The sequence below is a fragment of the Leptonychotes weddellii genome, chromosome 12 (assembly GCF_054177405.1).
Source record: "Leptonychotes weddellii isolate Sample4059 chromosome 12, ASM5417740v2, whole genome shotgun sequence".
NCBI lineage: Eukaryota > Metazoa > Chordata > Mammalia > Carnivora > Phocidae > Leptonychotes > Leptonychotes weddellii.
Window position 1 is genome coordinate 66,822,707 of NC_138380.1, and position 20,253 is coordinate 66,842,959.

Below are 20,253 nucleotides of genomic sequence, written 5' to 3' on the forward strand. Positions count from 1 at the left end.
TACAGTAAATCTCTATGACTCTTAGTTCTCTTGTAAAAATAATATTTCCTTAAAAGTTTTTGTAAGGATTAAAATGAACATGTAAAAAAGTGTTCATCACAATGGTTGGACATAGCATGAATATCCAGGAATTTTTATAATTAAACAAAATAAAGATTTTTGATTTGAAATCATAAAGAGAACATCCAGATAACCAGTCTCTGTCTGATGGAGTAATTAAGAATCATAGTTGTAGATGTATCCAAATTTTGAGGAGCAGTGAGATATGGAATGTCAGGTAGAATGAAAAAGCATGTAACAGCTTGAAAAGTAGTCTCCTAAAGATTTAATAGCTAACACCATGCTCAGTGGTAAAAAGCTGTAAGCTTTCCTCTAAGATTAGAAACAAGACAAGGATGTCCACTCTACCTACTTTTATTCTCACACTTTTGGAAGTCTTAGAGCAGTTAGGCAAGAGAAAGAAATAAAAGGCATCCAAATTGGAAAGGAAGAAGTAAACTGTTAATATTTGCAGATGGCATGATTTTATACATAGAAAACCCTAAAGACTCCACCAAAAAACTGTTAGAACTAATAAATTTAGTAAAGTTGCAGGATAGAGACTCATTATTCAAAAATTTGTTGTATTTCTATACACTAACAAGGAACTATCAGAGAAATTAGGAAAACAATCCCATTTGCAACTAGAACAAAAAGAACAAAATAGCTAGAAATAAATTTAATCAAGGGGGTGAAAAACTGGTACACTGAAAATTTTAAGGCATTTATGAAAGAGATCAAAAGAGACACAAATGAGTGGAAAGATACTTGATGCTCATGGTTTGGAAAAATTAATGTTAAAATGGCCATGCTACCAAAAGCAATTCACAAAGTCCATGCAATCCCTATCAAAATTCCAATAGCATTTTTCACAGAAGTAGCATAAATAGTCCTAAATCTTGTATGGAACCACAAAAGACTCTCAATAGCCAAAGTAATCTTGAGAAAGAAGAGCAAGCTGGAGGTATCATGCTTCCTGATTTCAAACTACATTGAAAAGCTATGGTAATTAAAACAGTAGGTATTGGCATAAAAACAGACACACAGACCAGTGGGACAGAAAAGAGAGCCCAGAAATAAACTGAGGCACTTATGTCAATTATTTTGTGACAGAAGAGGCAAGAGTATACAATGGGAAAAGGATAGTCTTTCAATAAATGGTGCTGGAAAAACTGGAGAACTACATGCAAAAGAATGAAACTAGACAACTATCTTACACCATAAACAGAAAATTAACTCAGAATGGATTGAAGACAAAATGGATTAAAGATGAAGGTGAGTATAAAACTCCTTGACATCATCAAACTTGGCAGTAATACCTGAATCTGACTCCAAAAGCAAAGGCGACAAAATAAAAAAATAAACAAGTGGGATTACATTAAACTGAAAGGCTTCTGCACTGCAAAGGAAATCATCAACAAAATAAAAAGGCAACCTACTAAATGGGAGACAATATTTGCAAATCACATATCTGATAAGGGTTTAATATCCAAAATATATAAAGAACTTATACAACTCAATAGCAAAAAAAAAAAAAGATTAAAAATGGGCAAAGAATCTAAATAGAGGAATAGATATTTTTCCAAAGAAGACATACAGCTGGCCAACAGGCACATGAAAAGATGCTCAGTATCATTAATTATCAGGGGAATATGAATCAAAATCACAATGAGATATCATTTCACACATGTTAAAATGGCTGTTATAAAAACGATAAGAAATAAATGTTGGCCAGGATGTGGAGAAAAGGGAACCCTGTGCGCTGTTGGTGGGAATGTAAATTGGTGTAGCCACTATGGCAAAAAGTATGGAGGTTCCCCCCAAAATTAGTAATAGATCTACCACAGAATCCAGCAGTTTCACTTCTGGGTATTTATCTGAAGAAAACAAAAACATTAATTTGAAAAGCAATGCACACCTCCATTTTTATTGCAGCATTACTAACAATAACCAAGATGTGGAACATTCTAAGACTCTGCTGATAGATGAATGGATAAAGAAGATGTATATATATATAGTTATATATAGTTATGACTGAATAGTATTCCATTATATACATGTATAGAATACTATTCAGCCATAAAAAAAAATAAGGGAATCCTGCCATTTTTAACAACATGGATGGACCTTGAGGGCATCATGCTAAGTGAAATAAATCAGATAAAGACAAATACCACCTGATCTCACTTATATAAAGAATTTAAAACAACAACAACAACAAATAAGCTCATAGATATAGAGAACAGATTGGTGATTGACAGGGGAGAGGGGTGATAGAGGGTGGAGAATGGGTGAAAGCCATCAAAAGGTACAAATGTCATACTATAAAATAAATCATGGGGATATAATATATAGCATGGTGACTATAGTTAATAATACTATATGGCATATTTGAAAGTTGCTAAAAGAGTAAATGGTAAAATCCGCATTACCAAAAAAGAAGACAAGTTTTTAACTATGTATGGTGACAGATGGTAGTTATACTTGCTATGGTTATCATTTTGCAAGGCATATAACTACTGAATCATGGTATTGTACACCTGAAACTAATGTTATGTCAATTATACCTCAATTGAAAGAAAGATTTAAATCCTATATATGCATGATTTAACATATCCTCAAATTTACAAATCACAAGTTTCTACAACATTTCATTTTGAAGGGAAATTTTCAAATTTTAATTATTTCAGTAAATAATGCATTCTCCTTATGAAAACTTACATTTTTTTTTTAAAGATTTTATTTATTTATTTGAGACAGAATGAGAGAGAGAGAGCACATGAGAGGGGGGAGGGTCAGAGGGAGAAGCAGGCTCCCCGCTGAGCAGGGAGCCCGATGCGGGACTCGATCCAGGGACTCCAGGATCATGACCTGAGCCGAAAGCAGTCGCTTAACCAACTGAGCCACCCAGGCGCCCGAAAACTTACATCTTGTAGATAGGGATAAGATTCTTTATTTCCAGCTAGTACATAGTTCCAACATAGTACAATACGTAGAAACATGTTTAATTTAAAATATGTACATGTGGTATTGTACCTATATTTGGAACTTAAATTTTTTTCATGCAACAGAATGTCTTTTCATGTTAGTATATATAGATATAGCTTTTAAATTGTTCAGAATGGTTATATTATGGAATTATATTTTCTTTAGTAACCCAGGGAAAAAAGGGGACTCCTGCTCTTGGCCTCATATATCACAATCTCAAATAATACATTCACACATTTATTTAGGAACTAAAGGGCACTTTTCATTCTGGGTCTCTTTGTACTGAGGGCTAGAAGGAATAACTGTAACTCTAAACACTCACTTTATGACTAACCCAGTTCAGGCCCTGAGGAAATGCCTTTCTACAGCTCTTTGCCTATACCTACAAACAAAAGGTGGTTATTGCTGAAAGACACAGTGGGTGAAACTCCCACCAATGCCAGAGATGGACACTGCTGGAGAGTAGGAGGGACTTGTATCCATAAAATCCCCTAGGTAAGAGAAAGGACTAATTAACATGTCTGTTTCTTCTTGAAAACATATGAAATGGATTTTTGCAAAATAAAATGTTTCCAACAGTTGCAAATGCATGTTTTGTGCTTTAACTGGTCATCCTGTTCTATAATAACCATAAATTAGTACAGTATTCACAACAGTGCCCCATGGTGCCTATATTAACCAACTCATGTTACTTTTAAAAATCCAAATGTATCGGGGTGAAGTAAGGTACTCATTCTTGACATTGACAACTATATAGAAGTTAAACTACAAAATTGGAAGTGGTTTAATTTTTTGAAAAGTAATAAGATTTAATTAAATTTTTAGAACCTAAATTTAATGTTTTATTTAAAAAATTTTTGATTTAAAAATTATTATTTGCACATTACCTTTTAATTTTAGTATTTAATTTTGAATATTTTAAAGTAAAATAACTTTGGGTACCTGGGTGGCTCAGTCGGTTAAGCATCTGCCTTTGGCTTAGGTCATGATCCCAGGGTGCTGGGATCGAGTCCCACATCGGGTTCCCTGCGCAGTGGGGGAGCCTGCTTCTCTCCCTGTTTGTGCTCTCTCTCTCTGTCAAATAAATAAATAAAATCTTAAAAAAAAACAAGTAAAATTACTTTTAAAAAATTGTTTTTTTTACATTTTCTTTTATGGTTTTTACATGAATTAAAATTACATTTTTGACTATTTGGGAAGAAAATATTTTTTATTATATAAATATAATTGTATTTTATTTTTAGTTCTTTCAAGAGAATAAATGAGGTCAAGATAATAGAAAAAATGAAAGTGGTGCTCAGAAAAAAACACAACTGAAAAGGAAAAACAAAACTTCAAAGTGGCAGTTTGATTAATTTGTTAAAACTTTGAAACAATGAAGTTAAGAATTTTATGCTATTAGTCCCAAACTACATGAAAATTGTTAATTGGACACTACAGATTTGTAATTTATTGAAGGTCAGTTATTGATAAGATAAAGAAAATGAGCAAGAAAATTAACCTCACCAAAGCCAGACCTACAACTTGAGCAGATCAGATAAAAATCTCTGTAACTTACAGGTATTTTATTAAATGAAAGTGTAACTGGTGGAAAACTAATTTTGATTGTGCATGACAGTTGATTATGAACTATTGCTTATTAAAAATGTTAGCAAAAGTGTACCAAGTATCTAAATGTGGATATTTCAAACTTTAAAGATTAGATTTTTAATTTAGGGAAAACTTTTAATAGAAACTTTGTGGGTTATATGCAACAAGAATAACACTTGAAATAAATAAAACAAAATCATGTACCTATAAAGGAGAAGATTTATGAACAAATATGCCTGAAACTAGTTTCTATTGTTCTAATTCAAGGTATAGTTTCATAGAGAAATTTGAAAAATTGAGCAGGGTGCTACTATTTTTTTGTTTTAAAAAATATTTTAGCATTGAAACTTTTTTTAAAGTACTTTCCGTGCTCAGCATGGAACCCAGTGTGGGGCTTGAACTCACAACCCTGAAATCAAGATGTGAGCTGAGATCAAGAGTCAGACACTTAACCAACTGAGCCACCTAGGTGTCCCTCTACATTGAAACTCTTGTGGAAAAAACTTAAAAAACATTTTATGGACCTATATACTGATTTATGTGATATTAGAAGTCAAACTGTGGTAGTGATTTATACAACTAAATTCAAATATTTGGTAATATTTTCTGCAACAATGATAACTTAGCACATAGAGTCCATTACAGTTTCTGAATACTATATATAAAATGTAGTATTCATTTTTAATCTACATAATCAATTATCAACTCTATTAATAATTCCAGTATATATTTCCTCAGCAGTGAAAAATGTCCCCAATTTATAATGAATAAAAACTATGTAAGAACTGCAGTGCCTTCAGAAGGCTTTCTACTTTGGTATTAATGCGAATAGAACAAAAGCTGTGTGAGAGTCTGGACTAAAGCATAGTCCAATGACTTTCAAATAAAATCAAAGATTAATTTTAGGGGCATTTGGGTGGCTCAGTGGGTTAAGCGTCTGCCTTCAGCTCAGGTCATGATCCTGGGGTCCTGGGATAGAGCCCCACATCGGGCTCCCTGATCAGTGGGGAGTCTGCTTATCCCTCTGCCCCTCCCCCTGCTGCTCATGCTCTCTCTCTTGCTCTCTCTGACTGCAATAAATAAATAGAATCTTAAAAAAAGATGAATTTTATGGAATAAGTGCATAACTGATGAATTATCATATCTTTATTGATTCAAATTTGCCACCCCATTAAAAGACCACTTAAACAATAGCAATGATAACTAAACTAGCTCCCTGTTGATATTTTGCTGGCTTTGAGTAATGTAAAAATGTGGCTTTATATATGTTTTTTGATTTTGAGATTATGAAGGTTTATGTGTTAAGAACATATTTTATTTAAAGTTATCGTCTTGGTTTACAACTTTTTCTGAGACCTAAGACATAGGATAAAACCCCACCCAGTGATGCACAGGAGTATTGGTTTCCTCAGACCTTTGCCAACAGGTAGACAGTCAGTCATGTGTTCTGCATCTCTCCCTTGCTAAACTTGAATAGCTCTTACTTGTAGATTAGAATCTATAGAAAGTTGTAAAATTCAAGTCTGTTTTTAACTTTATTGGGAATGTGTCCAACATTTCAGCACATCTTATTTAAGTTTCTGGTAGATACTCTCTATCAACTGAAAGAAGTTCCCTTCTGTTCTTAGTTGCCTTCACATCATAAGTGTGCTTTTATCAATTTTAGGGAATTCTCTATTATTTCTTCCTTCTTTATTCCTCAGTTTGGGAATATGAGAAGAATTTGGGCACATGGTCTCCATGTCTTTTTCTTTATATGTATTTTTCTCTATGTTCTCATATGATATCCATGGTGTTGATATTTCTTGAATTTTAAGTTGGTGATATTTGCTTGTACATTTATCTTTTTGTTTGTGATTCATGCTTATGGGAAAGGTGTAAGATAAGTGGAGTCATTTTTTGTTTCTTTCTTTATTTTTTTCCACTGAGATTCAGAGAGGGAAGCCCAGACTGTGCTGGTGTGGGATAGTTTGCCTTCTGCACATAAGTGTGTTGCCTGTTTTACTGATATGTATATATGTGTGTATGTATGTAAATGTATTGGAAGTTTTATAAGAATGGGATATTTACATAGTTTTGCAGTAATGACCTTCTCTCCCCAAATATTTAACTACAAAGGAAAAAAAGAGTAACTTTTTAGTAGAAAAGCCTGGTAGGCATCACCTAATATAATGATCAAAGTTACCATTACCACAAATAAAGAATGAAAATGTGTACACACCTGTAGGATGCAGTGAGAACATGGTATCACTTCTGTGATATTCCTGCCAAAGATTTGGAACCTGAATTTAATTGTGAGAAAATATCAGACCAAGCCAGATTGAGGGGCATTTACAAAATAATTGAATGGTAAGGTTCAAAAGTCAGGCAAAGACTGAGGATTCCTTCCAGATCAAAAGAGAACAGGGATGCCTAGGTGGCTCAGTAGGTCAAGCATCTGCCTTCAGCTTGGATCACGATCCCAGGGTCCTGGGATCAAGCCCAGAATTGGGCTCCCCGCTCAGCAGGGAGTCTGCTTCTTCCTCTGCCCCTCCCTCTGCTCATGCTTTCTCCCTCTCTCTCTCTCTCTCTCTCAAATAAATAGTCTTTAAAAAAAACAAAAGAGAATAAAAATTTTCTCTTTCCTTGCAACTCTTCTATAATTTTTGTTTCAAAATAAACATTTTTAAATTTTATTGTATTCATATATATTATTAAAGACAATATTTATTTAATACTTTTCTAAGGGCTTACCATATATTAAGTCATTCAATCCTTAGAGCAACCCTGTGAGATAGGTACTATTATCATCCCCATTTTACAGAATAGGAAACCAAAGCACAGAGGAGTGAGATGACTTCCTTGTACCTATCTGGTGAGTAAATAATGGAATTGTGTTTTGAACTAAGGCATTCTCAGGGCAAAACCCTCCCTTGTAACCACTAAGCTTTCCCATCCCCTGGCAATTCAGATTTGGTTTCTGAAATCCTATCAGTCATCCAAAATTTTATTTCTATAATTTTATTATAGAAAATATTTTGGATCTTTGGAAATTCTTGATCTGTAATTTTTATAACAATTTGTGTTCATCTCTTAATCCTAACATTTCCTAAGACAGGGCTTCCCAGTCCATGTACCACAAATGAGTAATGCATGCATTGAGAAGGTGACCTTCAGCCCTGGGTGGGGTGACCAGTAGGACCTGGGGCAGCCACGGTTTAAAGTCTGGGCTGCGGGGGCCCCGGAGTAGTGCAGACTTGCCGCTTGTTATGAATACCGTTATCTAAGATGAGGAAGCACTTTTAGGATAGTAGTCCTCTCTCCTTCAGGTTTTTGCTATATTAGATGATAAAAATACAGTCAACGCTCTGCAGAAAATTCATTGTATTTGTCTATAGACAAATACTGTTCCAAAAACCTACACCAAGTGGAATGGAAAATTAAAAGCAGAATCTGATTTCCCATTAGATGTTACGCTTTCTTCTCACTGCATAGACACTGTTTATATGCTCAACATTTAAAACGGTACCCTTCTCATCCCTGGTGTGTCTGTATACACGTGTACATGTATAGCACATACACTTGTGGTGTCCTTTGCTTAATCAAGTCAAGATACAGTTTTATAGTTGCGGCAGGTTGAATTATGCAATTGCCAGTTGACAAGTAGTAATGTGGTACTCTGCAGAACTATAAAAAGTACTGTAAAATACTTCTTTATACATAGTATTTTGGTAGACTGGAAAATGTATTACTGCATTGCTGTGAAGAAGTGATTGCCTTTCCAAAATATAATTTGGTCGATAATCATAGTTTCTATTAAATAAATGTTCAGACAATCCTGCATCTATCACCTTAAATCCATTTAAAAAGCTTTCTACAGTTGTAGACTGTATGAATAACTTTTATGTTTAATATAGAAACTAATGTTGATGTCTCCCCTGATATGAAAATGAGAAGTCTAATTTTAAGTAATAATTCTCTCAGTGTTATAAAGTGACTAAAAGAGACCTAGTACTGTTGGTTTTTAATGAATGTATTACGCAGGGCTGCTTCTGAGTGGAAATGTGATAATTAAAGAATCTTTTCCTCGTAACTTAAATGTTAATGTGTTCCTTCCCCCACCCCCACTTTTTCCAGTAAAGCTTTCTATCTAAGAAGGGCGAGGCAATTTTAGGAGGATTATATTCCAGAGATAAGACAAATACTTTAGCAATTTGATACAAGCACTGAATAAAAATATTTTACTGATGACTTTGTATGATCACTCATCTGCTAATTGGGACTGATAGTTGACAATGAATAAGGAATCACTTGCCTTGAATTTCTCGCCAAAAAATAAATTTGTCTTTCCTTTTCAAGCAAAGAAAAGAGAAGTGGGGTGTTGAATTCATACAGATTTAGTTAATATATAAAAGGCAACAGTGAACTGTTAAAAAATTATAAATTGTGGAGCAGTTAGTAACTAATGTAAGTGAATGGGGGCTAGAAAAGTTACAGATCATGTTGTAATTTCTTTCCCAGATACTTCTCAGAAATGAAGAGAGGGGTGCCTGGGTGGCTCAGTTGGTTAAGCGACTGCCTTCGGCTCAGGTCATGGTCCCAGAGTCCTGGGATCGAGTCCCGCATCGGGCTCCCGGCTCAGTGGGGAGCCTGCTTCTCCCTCTGACCCTCTCCCGTCTCATGCTGTTTCTCTCTCTCAAAAAAAAAAAAAAAAAAAAAGAAATGAAGAGAAATGTGCCATTCTGGAGTCTCCTTTCTCTAGAAAGGCTATATCTTTCTGACCTAGAATGTGAAAAGAAAAAAGAAATCAATTTTCTGATTCATTCGTGAAATACTTCCTTAGCCCCAACTATGTGTCAGGGGCTGGGAAGTAATTACAAACAGATAGCCACAGTTCCTATGCTCAAAGAAGCTATAGATTGGGGCAAGATAGAGACATATTATCTGACAGCTGATGCAGGGGGATAAATGTGAGGCCAGAAGGGGCACAAGGAGCCGTGGGGAGCAACGTGACAGAGGTATTAAGCGCTGACTGGCCGTGTTGCGACTGTCTGGTGAGGAGGTCACAGGACTCTTTCCTTGGAAAGTGATGGCTAAGCTGAGGCCTGATGTATAAATGGGAACTAGTTGGGTGAACAGACAAAGCAGCAGCGTCTGTAGAAGCCTGCAGGCAGAAAGCACCCGGCATAGTTAGGAAGCAAAAGAGTTTGGCCGAGTGTATTTTTCATTTCTTGAGCACACTCTACCACTCCGTTTCTTTTCTCTATGGTCTTCTTTTCTCATTGGACTTACGCTATAGGCCGTTTCTTTACATGGCAGATGTTTTGTGGCTCTTAAATGTAGCCCCAGTACCAAGAGATCAGGCTCACCTGCACTCAAGTGTCCGTTTTAAACTTCCAACTTGCCAGCGTAAATCAGAAATCACCACGAGACACAAAGAACTCATACGTCCATGTGGGATGAGGTGTTTTGTTGTCAGACTCATGCTCCCTCCTTCTCTCTTCACAGTAAGCACACTGTTTGTCACTGGGTGTGAGTGATTAGGCTGATAGCAGGGAGCTTGGCTGCATGGGAGATGGGAGAGCTACAGTACCCTGACACAACCTAGACAGACTTCTGTTGTAATTCTTTGACCTGGACTTGAAAGGAGACCCTGTCTTTGCTAGTGTGCTATGAGCCAGACTGATGATCACCATAGGACCTCAGGAGGCCATGGCTTCTAAGACTGGTGCTAATTATCTATAGACTGCATTTCAACATCCCTTAATTTTTGCCCAAGCAATTGTAAGAGTCTTCAGACAAGGGTCTCATTTCCCACAGTCCTCGTGGTTTCTCTCTGCATTTGACACCTTCCCATGTTCTTCTGTTCCATCTCTTAGTGATACTATTTCTTGATTCAGCTTTGATATCAGATGTGACAATCATGCCCTAAATATTTACTGGAGATTCACTCTTGCTTCCCCTGCCCATTGCCATCCATGCTGAGGCTGAGGGTGCCCAGTTAGGCTGTTACAGCCAAAGCTGCAAGAATTTTCTTCTGTCATTACCTAGGGAGGAAATATCACACTATGAATTTTGAGACCACATTAGGTTTACTGGTTGCCTACATCAAGCTCTTGATGGTTGACACGTTGTTGATTTAAATTTTCCTTTTTATCATTTAGGTGCTGCTACTTATCTATACCTCTATGATCTGTTGTGGTGATGATGTTTTTCTATAGATGCAAGGCCATCTCTTTGGCCTGTTACATTTATCTTGTTACATTTGGCTCAATGTTGCAAGCTATTGTGCTTTTTTGAATTCCGATTGTGAACCAGTGTCTTTGGTGTCCTTCCATTTTGTATCACCTAAAAATTTGGACATACATTCTTTGTCTTTTTCCAATATATTAAATCAGTTGAGCATCCATGGCATCAGCTCAGCTACAGTGGTCTAGTTTAGTGGGAAGCTAGACCAGCTAACTTACAGCAGGTGAAAACAGCTGAGGGATGAAATGTAGATGAGGCGAGGTTCCTTGGCCTTGCCTGGGGCTCAGTGAGCAATGATGGGTTCTGCATTTACCACAGTGAAGCTCTCAAAACACTCTCTTCCACTTCTCTTTAAAACTCTAAGGATATTCTTGCTACAAGTCTTTCCCTGGGAAATGGGAAAAATCAACTATCCATGATCTTTTAATGATAGTTGTCCTCAGTGATATAAGGTGATTTATCTACCTAAGGTGTCTCTAAGTGACATACTCGTTTATTTACCCTCAATGATACAATTGTGTACAAAGTGACCTCTCCCATTGAACAAGGGGAAACCTATCTCCAGACTTAATGTTTCATGATCTTCTTTTCTGGAAGACCTGCTTTTTCTTGATCAATTGGGTGTACTTAGTTTACTGTGAATTCTCTCCTTTTCACTTAAACTTTGGCAATATGTGGGGCTTTGGGCAGAACATGGCACAGAATCCCCACATTTAATCCTCAAAATGTCTACTTACTAGAATTGGCCAAGGAGCAGTATTTGTAAGCGAGCAAGTAGGGTCCATGCCAGTGGCTGTGAGCTGACAATAGTATAGTAGGATGTTGTCCAACTAAACCATGACCGTTGTTCCCCGCGATGATGCAAATTGCCCGACTCTTCTCCCTACTCTTATCTCTGGGGTAGATAAATCCGCTAACCTGACCTTTCCTAGGTCATCCTGGAAAGCCTTTCCTAGGCCTTTCCTAGAAGATGCTATAAGATCTGTAGGTATCTAGTGAGTCGTTCTCCATAACACAGTATGTGTTTCATCGGCCTCATGCTAAATGCTCTTTCAAAAGAGTTGAGGCAGAGCCTGAAATTCTGTTTCCAAACAGTTCCTTTCTTGAATGTGCAGCTCAGGCTTGTGAACTGTTGGTTGTATATTCCAATCAGGAGACTATTGCCACAGATGGGTTATTTTTGCATATCTGAGAGACTCCCGTGGGTTGAAATCTATTTCAGAGGCCCTTACTCCCCACTGGACAGAGTTCCCTCGGTCTCGAAATCAGTCATCCATCCAGTGCTCCGGTTTCATGAATGTAACCCCACCCAGTGTTGGGTAACCCTCTATAGAGGAACGATAACTGTGTAACATCTTAGAATATCCTCTTCAACTGGGCTCTTTTCTTATGATGAATTATATTATTCTGTTCTGTTTGCATATGTTTGTCTTTATATCTCTCAGTTCCTCACTAAGAGAGTTGTACAATTTAAGAATTGTTTATTTAATTGAATTTAATAGCATTGAGGGTAAGGGGGAAGAAGAAGAAAAATGTTTAGACTTTGTTCCCTGTGCTTTATTATTGTTCATCACTATTAATGTTAGTGTTATTAATATAAGGATTCTCATCCTCTCTCTCTAAATGTTTAATGTGTTGGGTTTTTGCATATACTGTTTCAGGCTTTGGTCTTTTCCAAGGTAGAGCCAATAAGGAGATTATTATGGGAAAGAGAAACCAATCATCAAATTTATGTATTTTTTTTATTTAAGTTTTTATTTAAATTCTAGTTAGCACATATGGTAAAATTGGTTTCAGGTGTAGAATTTAGTGATTCATCACTTATATGTAACACCCAGTGCTCATCACAAGTGCCCTCCTTAATACCCATCACATATTTAGCCCATTTGCCGCCCACTTCTCTCCAACAACCCTGCTTGTTCTCTATAGTTAAGACTCTCTTACGGTTTGCTTTATCAAATTTATTTGTGCTTTCTGCTTGAGCCAGGATATAAATACAGATCTCTGTAGGTGAGAAGATAGATTCTATTGAGTTATCTAGCCTCCTTTTTATACCAGTTAAAAAAATCTCAAACTAATTTCATTCTCAAGCTTATAATTTTAGATAAATATCTCCAGCAGGCACCTTTTGAAACCCTTATTTTTGGGAATCTGGGAGGAGTTCTAAGAAGACACAACATAGAGCTCTTTTTCAGTAGCCCTGTTACTTATACCTTTTCTCTTCTCCATTTAAAAATCATACAGTGTCATGCCATAGGCCCCAAACTCATCTTGAAGGATACCAGCTTTGCTTTTTTAAAGTCTTCATTGGTGGAGATGCTGACAGATTTTTATTTCTTCAGTATTTGTGGTCAATAAAATGTTTATCATGGTTGGCGCATATAGTTCATTTGAACTCTTCTTGATATTTTTGATCTAAAGAAAACTATTTCATATAAAATATTAACTCTTTCCTCTCTAAGTACAATGCAATAATGGCAACATAATCTTTTTGGTTCATTTTACAAACACAGAAAATATTCTCAAATAATTTAAAGTCTAGGCTAGTGCAATAGGAGATAATCAGTGAATAGAAGTAACAAAATGCAGCGGATGGCTCTTGTAGCCCAAAAATTCGTGTAAAAATTATAAAGCAGCATTGTTTCTTCTCAGGAAAATCCAGCCGGTGTTTATGTCCTATTACCTCCATGGTCAAGTAGTATTAACAATTGTCTCTGGGCTAATTAAGAATTTTATAACAGCTTTGAAAAGTAATATGTAATTACCCAAAACAATTTTAGCAAAAGATTTTCTGTGCCATGATGACATTTAGTGCATTCTGCACTGGCCTTATTAGATCAATGCACAGCTTCCTAGAAGTAATGTTCTTTTATTCTCTTTCTACTGTCTACAGGGCATATAAAACCATCCCCTTGTGCAACAAGTCAATCATATTTTTTTAAAAAACTGTTAAGAAATAATCTCTTCCTATTCCTACCTTTCAAGTCAGTCTGTGGCAATGCCCCTTTAGATAGCCTTTGAAAATAGTACCTGAGTATAATGCTTGGATATTTCTAATTTGCATTAATATGTATACTGAGAAATGACAACAAATTTAACATGAAACTTAAACTCTATAAGGTAGAGAGAGACAACTTTAGAGTACAATCAAGTGACATTGACTACTTCAAAATACACCCTTGTTGGATTTACTTAGATTGCTTTTCCACAGTTTGTATACTAACCTATATTGGGTATGTCTTAAGTAAACTTTTGTACAGTACACAAAAAGCAATTTCAAACAGATATATTTGGTGTTTGTTTCTTTTTTTCTTTGACACTTACCAGAAACGCTAAAATACCCTTGTACCACATTAACTCAAAAATGACAAAATTTACTCCAATCATCTTTGCTTCTGTGGACTTGATGAGAATAAGTAAATGCTGTATTGTTATTTACACTGTATTGACTTCCAAATTAGAATGAAAGGGATGAAAAATACCATTATCCAAGTGGAAAAATGACCTAGTAGCATAATGTAATTTTCTATTAAAAATTATAATCTCTGCATCACCATAAAAATCCATTTCAAAGGTGCCATTATCTTTGAATCACCTGCCCTGTGCCATCAGAGATGATGAGGACAGAGCCAGCTTAATTGTCATTTTCCTGCACAATGAGTTTGTAAAACAATAGAATGTAGCTCTTTCCACTGCCCCTGCTGCAGGAGGCTCTGGCATTTGGCAGTAAAGCCTACATGCTGAGGGGAGTGGTGACTTGATATACTGCATCCACCAGATGTGATGCTCGTTGTGCTTGACTTTTCAGCCAAATCTGGAAGATTATTCATAGGAAATTAGATTGTAAATGCAGATAGGATTTTTAATATTCCTGCTGTCCACATTTTTCCAATTGTATAATGGGATGATAACTACGCTTGAGAAGGCTCAGCCCTTACTCATCATCATATAGACAACCTTGAAAATAAGAGAAATCATTTCTGCCCTCTTTGCATCTCTGAGGAGACTAAGGTGGGTGCAAATGGATTTGCAAAATGGCTCCCACTACCCCATGCTGGCAGTGTGATTGCTTTGGTAGTACTCTTGCAAAATTTGCTGCAAGAATGATACGTAGGAATTGGACCCTATCTTCTCAAATCCCTAGTGTGTTTTATAATTGCATCACAACCTATGAAGAAGTAATGCAGAAGGAGGGTGGTGGCTGCATGATTGACCTCCATTTTTGTTTTCCAGCCAACCAGTCCTTTCCTTCTCCAGTCTTGCATTAGTTCCCCATTATATCTTAGCCTCTTGATGAAGTAGTGGGCAAACATTTTCCAGACTTAGCAAGACTACATTTATACACATTATCTACGTTCAGTTCTTAGGAGAATATAGCTCCATTGAGTTCTGTTGTCTTCATTACAGAGTGCAGGGATGACTGAATTATACTTTTAGTGTCAAGTAGTGTCAAACTAACACAGTTTATTAAATTTTACAGACTTCTAAGTTATTCTAATTATTTTAAAATTTGTGGTTCTATAATCTGATTGATTGTATCCATCTCTTGAATATACCTCACTGAACAGAACATTTTCACTTTGGAGATTTTTTCTTGAAATTTATTGCTAATTTTTTTCTTTTCCTTTTTTTTCCTTTGGTGTGTGTCATTCTCATAGTTCATTTCTTATTTGACAAATGGTTAGATATACTGTGTTAGAAATGTGACCTAAATCCCTCTGTGGCAAGAGTGCTAGTTAGTCCTACAATATCCATTCTCTTCCAAGGTAATAAACCCCCCCTAATTTTAGTTAGGCACGGAATTCTCTGGAATAAAGACTACACCACCCAGCTTTCTTTACACTTGGTGTGAACATATAACTTAACCCTTATCAAAAAGGTGTTAGCAGAAATGTTGTTTGATGGTTTTTATGACTGTTCCTTAAAAGATGGCAAGGGTATGCTCTTTTCTCTATCGATATTCCCTCATTTATCTTGTTACCTAGGAAGCAAAGGTGCGTAAAAACTGCCATTTGGAAAGAATTGGATTGGGTCCAGAGGGGTGGTTGGCCAGAAAGGTTAAATGAGCTTGATTCCCTCAGGATTTGGGAAAGCAAAGTACCAGCTCTGGACAGTCTACCTCCAGTAGATTCCATGCAGGTGGCTGCTGTATGTGTTCTGAGCTCTGTAAGGGTGTAGGTCTGAAATCAGAACCGGAACTGGGATATACCATCCCCTCCTTCTAGATCACAGAGGAAATGTTACTGGAATTAGGGAAATGAGGTAGATAAATAGAGATGCAGAATGTGAAAACAGCTCCGACATTTTCTAGGTCTTACTGACTCACAGAGAAAGATGTTCTGGTCTTGTATAAGAGGTAGTATCGGAAAATAATGAATTACCAATAAATAATTTTGTGCTTTGATTGTCGAGGCTACAAAGACCGTAGTACCATTTATGGCATCCTACAGCTTTGTAATGTAACTTGAAATCTGGAACTGTGATACCTCCATCTTTGTTTTTCTTTTTCAAGATTGTGTTGGATATTTGGGGTCTTTTGTGGTTCCATACAAATTTTAGGATCATTTGTTCTAGTTCTGTGAAAAATGCTGTTGGTATTTTGCTAGGGATTGCATTAAATCTGTAGATTGCTGTGGGTAGTATGGACATTTAAACAGTATTTGTTTTTCAAATCCTTGAGCATGGAATATGTTTCCATTTGTTTGTGTTGTCTTCAATTTCTTTCATCAGTGTTTTATAGTTTTCAGAGTATGGGTCTTTCACCTCCTTGGTTAAGTTTATTCCTGGGTATTTTATTATTTTTGGTGCAGTTGTAAATACGATTGCTTTCTTAATTTCTCTTTCTGTTGCTACAGTATTAGTGTATAGAAATGCAATGGATTACTGTATAGTGATTTTGTATTCTACAAACTTACTGAGTTCATTTATCTGTTCGAGTAATTTTTTGGCGGGGTTTTTAGGGATCTCTGTACACAGTATCATGTCATCTGCAAATAGTGAAAGTTTTACTTCTTACCAGTTTGGATGCCTTTTATTCCTTTTTGTTGTCTGATTGCTACAACTGGACTTACAGTACTATGTTGAATAAAAGTGGTGAAAGTAAACATCCTTGTCTTGTTCCTGATCTTAGGGGGAAAGCTTTCAGTTTTTCGCCATTGAGTATAGTGCTAGATGTAGGTTTTCCATATATGGCCTTTATTAGGTTGAGGTAGGTTCCCTCTAAACCTACTTTGTTGAGGATTCTTATCATGAATGGATGTTGTACTTTGTCCCATGCTTTTTCTGCATCTATTGAAATCATCATATCGTTTTTATTCTTTCTCTGATTGATGTGATGTATCACACTGAATTATTTGTGAATATTGAGCCACCCATGCATCTCAGGAATAAATCCCCCTTGATTATGGCAAATGATTTTTTTTAATGTATTATTGGATTCACTTTGCTAGCATTCTGTTGAGGATTTTTGCGATCTGTGTTCACCAGAGATACTGACCTGTAGTTACCTTTGTAGTGTTTTTATCTGGTTTTGGTGTCAGTGTAATGCAGGCCCCAAAGAATGAATTTGAAGGTGTTCATTCCTCTTCTATTTTTTGGAATAGTTTGAGAGGAATATGTATTAACTCTTCTTTAAATGTTTGGTAGAATTCCCCAATGAAGCCATCTGGTCCTGGACTTCTGTTGGGAGTTTTTTGATTCCTGATTCAGTTTCATTTGTGGTAATCTGTCCATTCAAATTTTCCATTTCTTTATTTTTTTTTAAATTTTTAATTAAAATTTTTTTGAATAAAAAAGACACCCAAAATCCAACCACTTGTCACCCCCTAAGTGGCCACCATCTCTTATCTGAAAATCACTACAATACCTTGATTGTCTCCCTGGTTCTCCTCTTTGTTCCCTACAGTAACCAGTATGATCTTTTTAAAACCTAAACCAGACAATGTCATTCTTTTGCTCAAAATCCTCCAATGGGTCCCCATTTCAGAGAAAAAGCCAAAGTCCTTATGACAGCCTGCAAAGCCCAAGGCAATTGCATTTACTGTTTCCTGACACTTCATTTCCTACAACTCTCATCATTTACTACACTACATCCTACCAGCCCTCTTGCCCTCCCTGGACTATAGCAGGTGCTTCTGGCTACTGGACTTTGCCATTTCCTCTGCCTAAAACATGCTCCTTTTTTTAAAATTTAAATTTGTATTTAAATATAATACACATAAAATTATATGTATTTAGATACATGTAATGCATTATTAGTTTCAGAGGTAGAGTTCAGTGATTCATCAGTCATATATAATACCCAGTGCTTATTACATCATGTGCCCTCCTTAATGTCCATCACCCAGTTTCCCATCCCCTCAACCCCTTCCCTCTAGTAACCCTCAGTTTGTTTCCTATGATGAAGAGTCTCTTATGGTTTGTCTCCCTCTCTGATTTCATCTTGTTTTATTTTTCCTCTCTTCCCCTATGATCCTGTTTTACTTCTTAAATTCCACACAGGAGTGAGATCCTATGATAATTGCTTTTCTCCAATTGACTTATTTTGCTTAGCATAATACCCTCTAGTTCCATTCATGTCATTGGAAATGGCAAGATTTCCTTTTTTTTTCTTTTTTTTGGATGGCTGAGTAGGATTCATTGTATATATACACCACATCTTCTTTATCCATTCATCTCTTGATGGACGTCTGGGCTCTTTCCATAGTTTGAGTGATTTTGACAGGTATAATTATAAGTATATATTGTAATATACTGTATATATTACAGGTATATATTACTTCTACTGCTTTTGTGCTTCCTGCTTTCCTTACTCTTTATTTCCACTCCTAGAGTCCCCTTTAACATTTCTTGTAGGGCTGCTTCAGTGGTCATAAATTCCTTTAACTTTTGTTTGGGAAACTCTCTCTCCCCTATTCTGATTGGTAGCCTTGCTGGATAGAGTATTCTTGGCAGCAGATTTTTTCCTTTCAGCACTTTGAATATATCATGCCACTCCTTTCTGGCCTGCAAAGATTCTGTTGAAAAATCAGATGATAGTCTTATGGGGTTTCTCTTGTATGTAACTGCTTTTTTTTCTCTTACTGCTTTTAAAATTCTCTGTCACTACTTTTTGCCATCTTAATTACTGTTTGTCTGGGTGTGGATCTCTTTGGGTTGATTTTGTTGGGGAATCTCTGTGACTCCTGGATCTGGATTTCTGTTTCCTTCCCCACATTCAGGGCATTTTCAGGTATTATTTCTTTAAATGAACTTTCTGGCCCCTTTTCTTTCTCTTTGCCTTCTGGGATTCCTATAATGCGAATGTTATTATGCTTGATGGTGTTGTTGAGCTAAATCTTTTCTCATTTTGCATAATTTGTTTTCTCACCTGCTCAGCTTGATTACTTTACATTGCTCTGTCTTCCAGGTCAGTGATTTGTTCTTCTTCTTCCTTTAAGTCTACAATTTATTCCATCTAGTGTATTTTTAATGTCATTTATTGTGTTCTTCATCTCTGGTTCTTTAAATCTAATTCTTAAGGTCTTACCCCTGTCCTCCTCTTTTTTCAAGTCCAGTGAGAATCATTATGATCATTACTTTAAATTCTCTATCAGGCATATTATTTATCTCTGTTTTGCTTAGGTCTCTTATTGTGATTTTGTCCTGTTCTTTCATTTGGGACCTATTTCTCTGTCTCCTCTTTTTATCTAATTCTCTGTGTCTGTCTGTGTGTGTTAGGAAAGACAGCTACATCTCCTGCACTTGAAAGTAATGGCTTTATGAGGAAGAGATCCTACAGTGCCCTGATGTGCAGTGTCCCCTCTTCACTGGAACCTGGCACTTGAGGGGTGTGTCCTATCTGTGGTTCTTTCACCCTGCTGTTGTGGCTAAACCACTTTTTCCTTCAGTGCAGTCACCTGCAATAGCTCTCTTTGCCTCTATTAGACAGTGTTTGGTCCCCATGGTGTTGGTGGACCAGTCTAGGGACACTTCGAGCTTGAGTTGAGTCAGACCAGGTATTTGCCAGAGATGCAGTAGCATCAGGCTTCAGGGTGCTTTCCCTGTGTTGTCCTATGAGAAGCTTTCATTGGTGGGCACAGTCTGTAGTCAGACCAGTTGTCTGCTTCCAGCCCACTGTTTGGGCCTCCATCTGACTGGTGTGTGTTATCCTTCTCTCTCTCTGGGGTAGGAGTCAGTTTAGAGTGGTGCTGGCCACTGTAGGGGCTGTTTCTGCACTGCCAGGCCTGTGGCACCACCCTAAATGGGCTCCAGCCAAGAGTGTATTGGAGAGGATATATCTGCTGAAGCATAGCGGGTGGGTGGTGTGGCAGAGCGATGGTGCTCGCAAGCTTTGTGTGCTGGTTCTCTGTGGGAGGGGCCCTGTGGTGCCTGGATGGAGGCAGGTTATTGGGAGGGGTCAATCGGTGG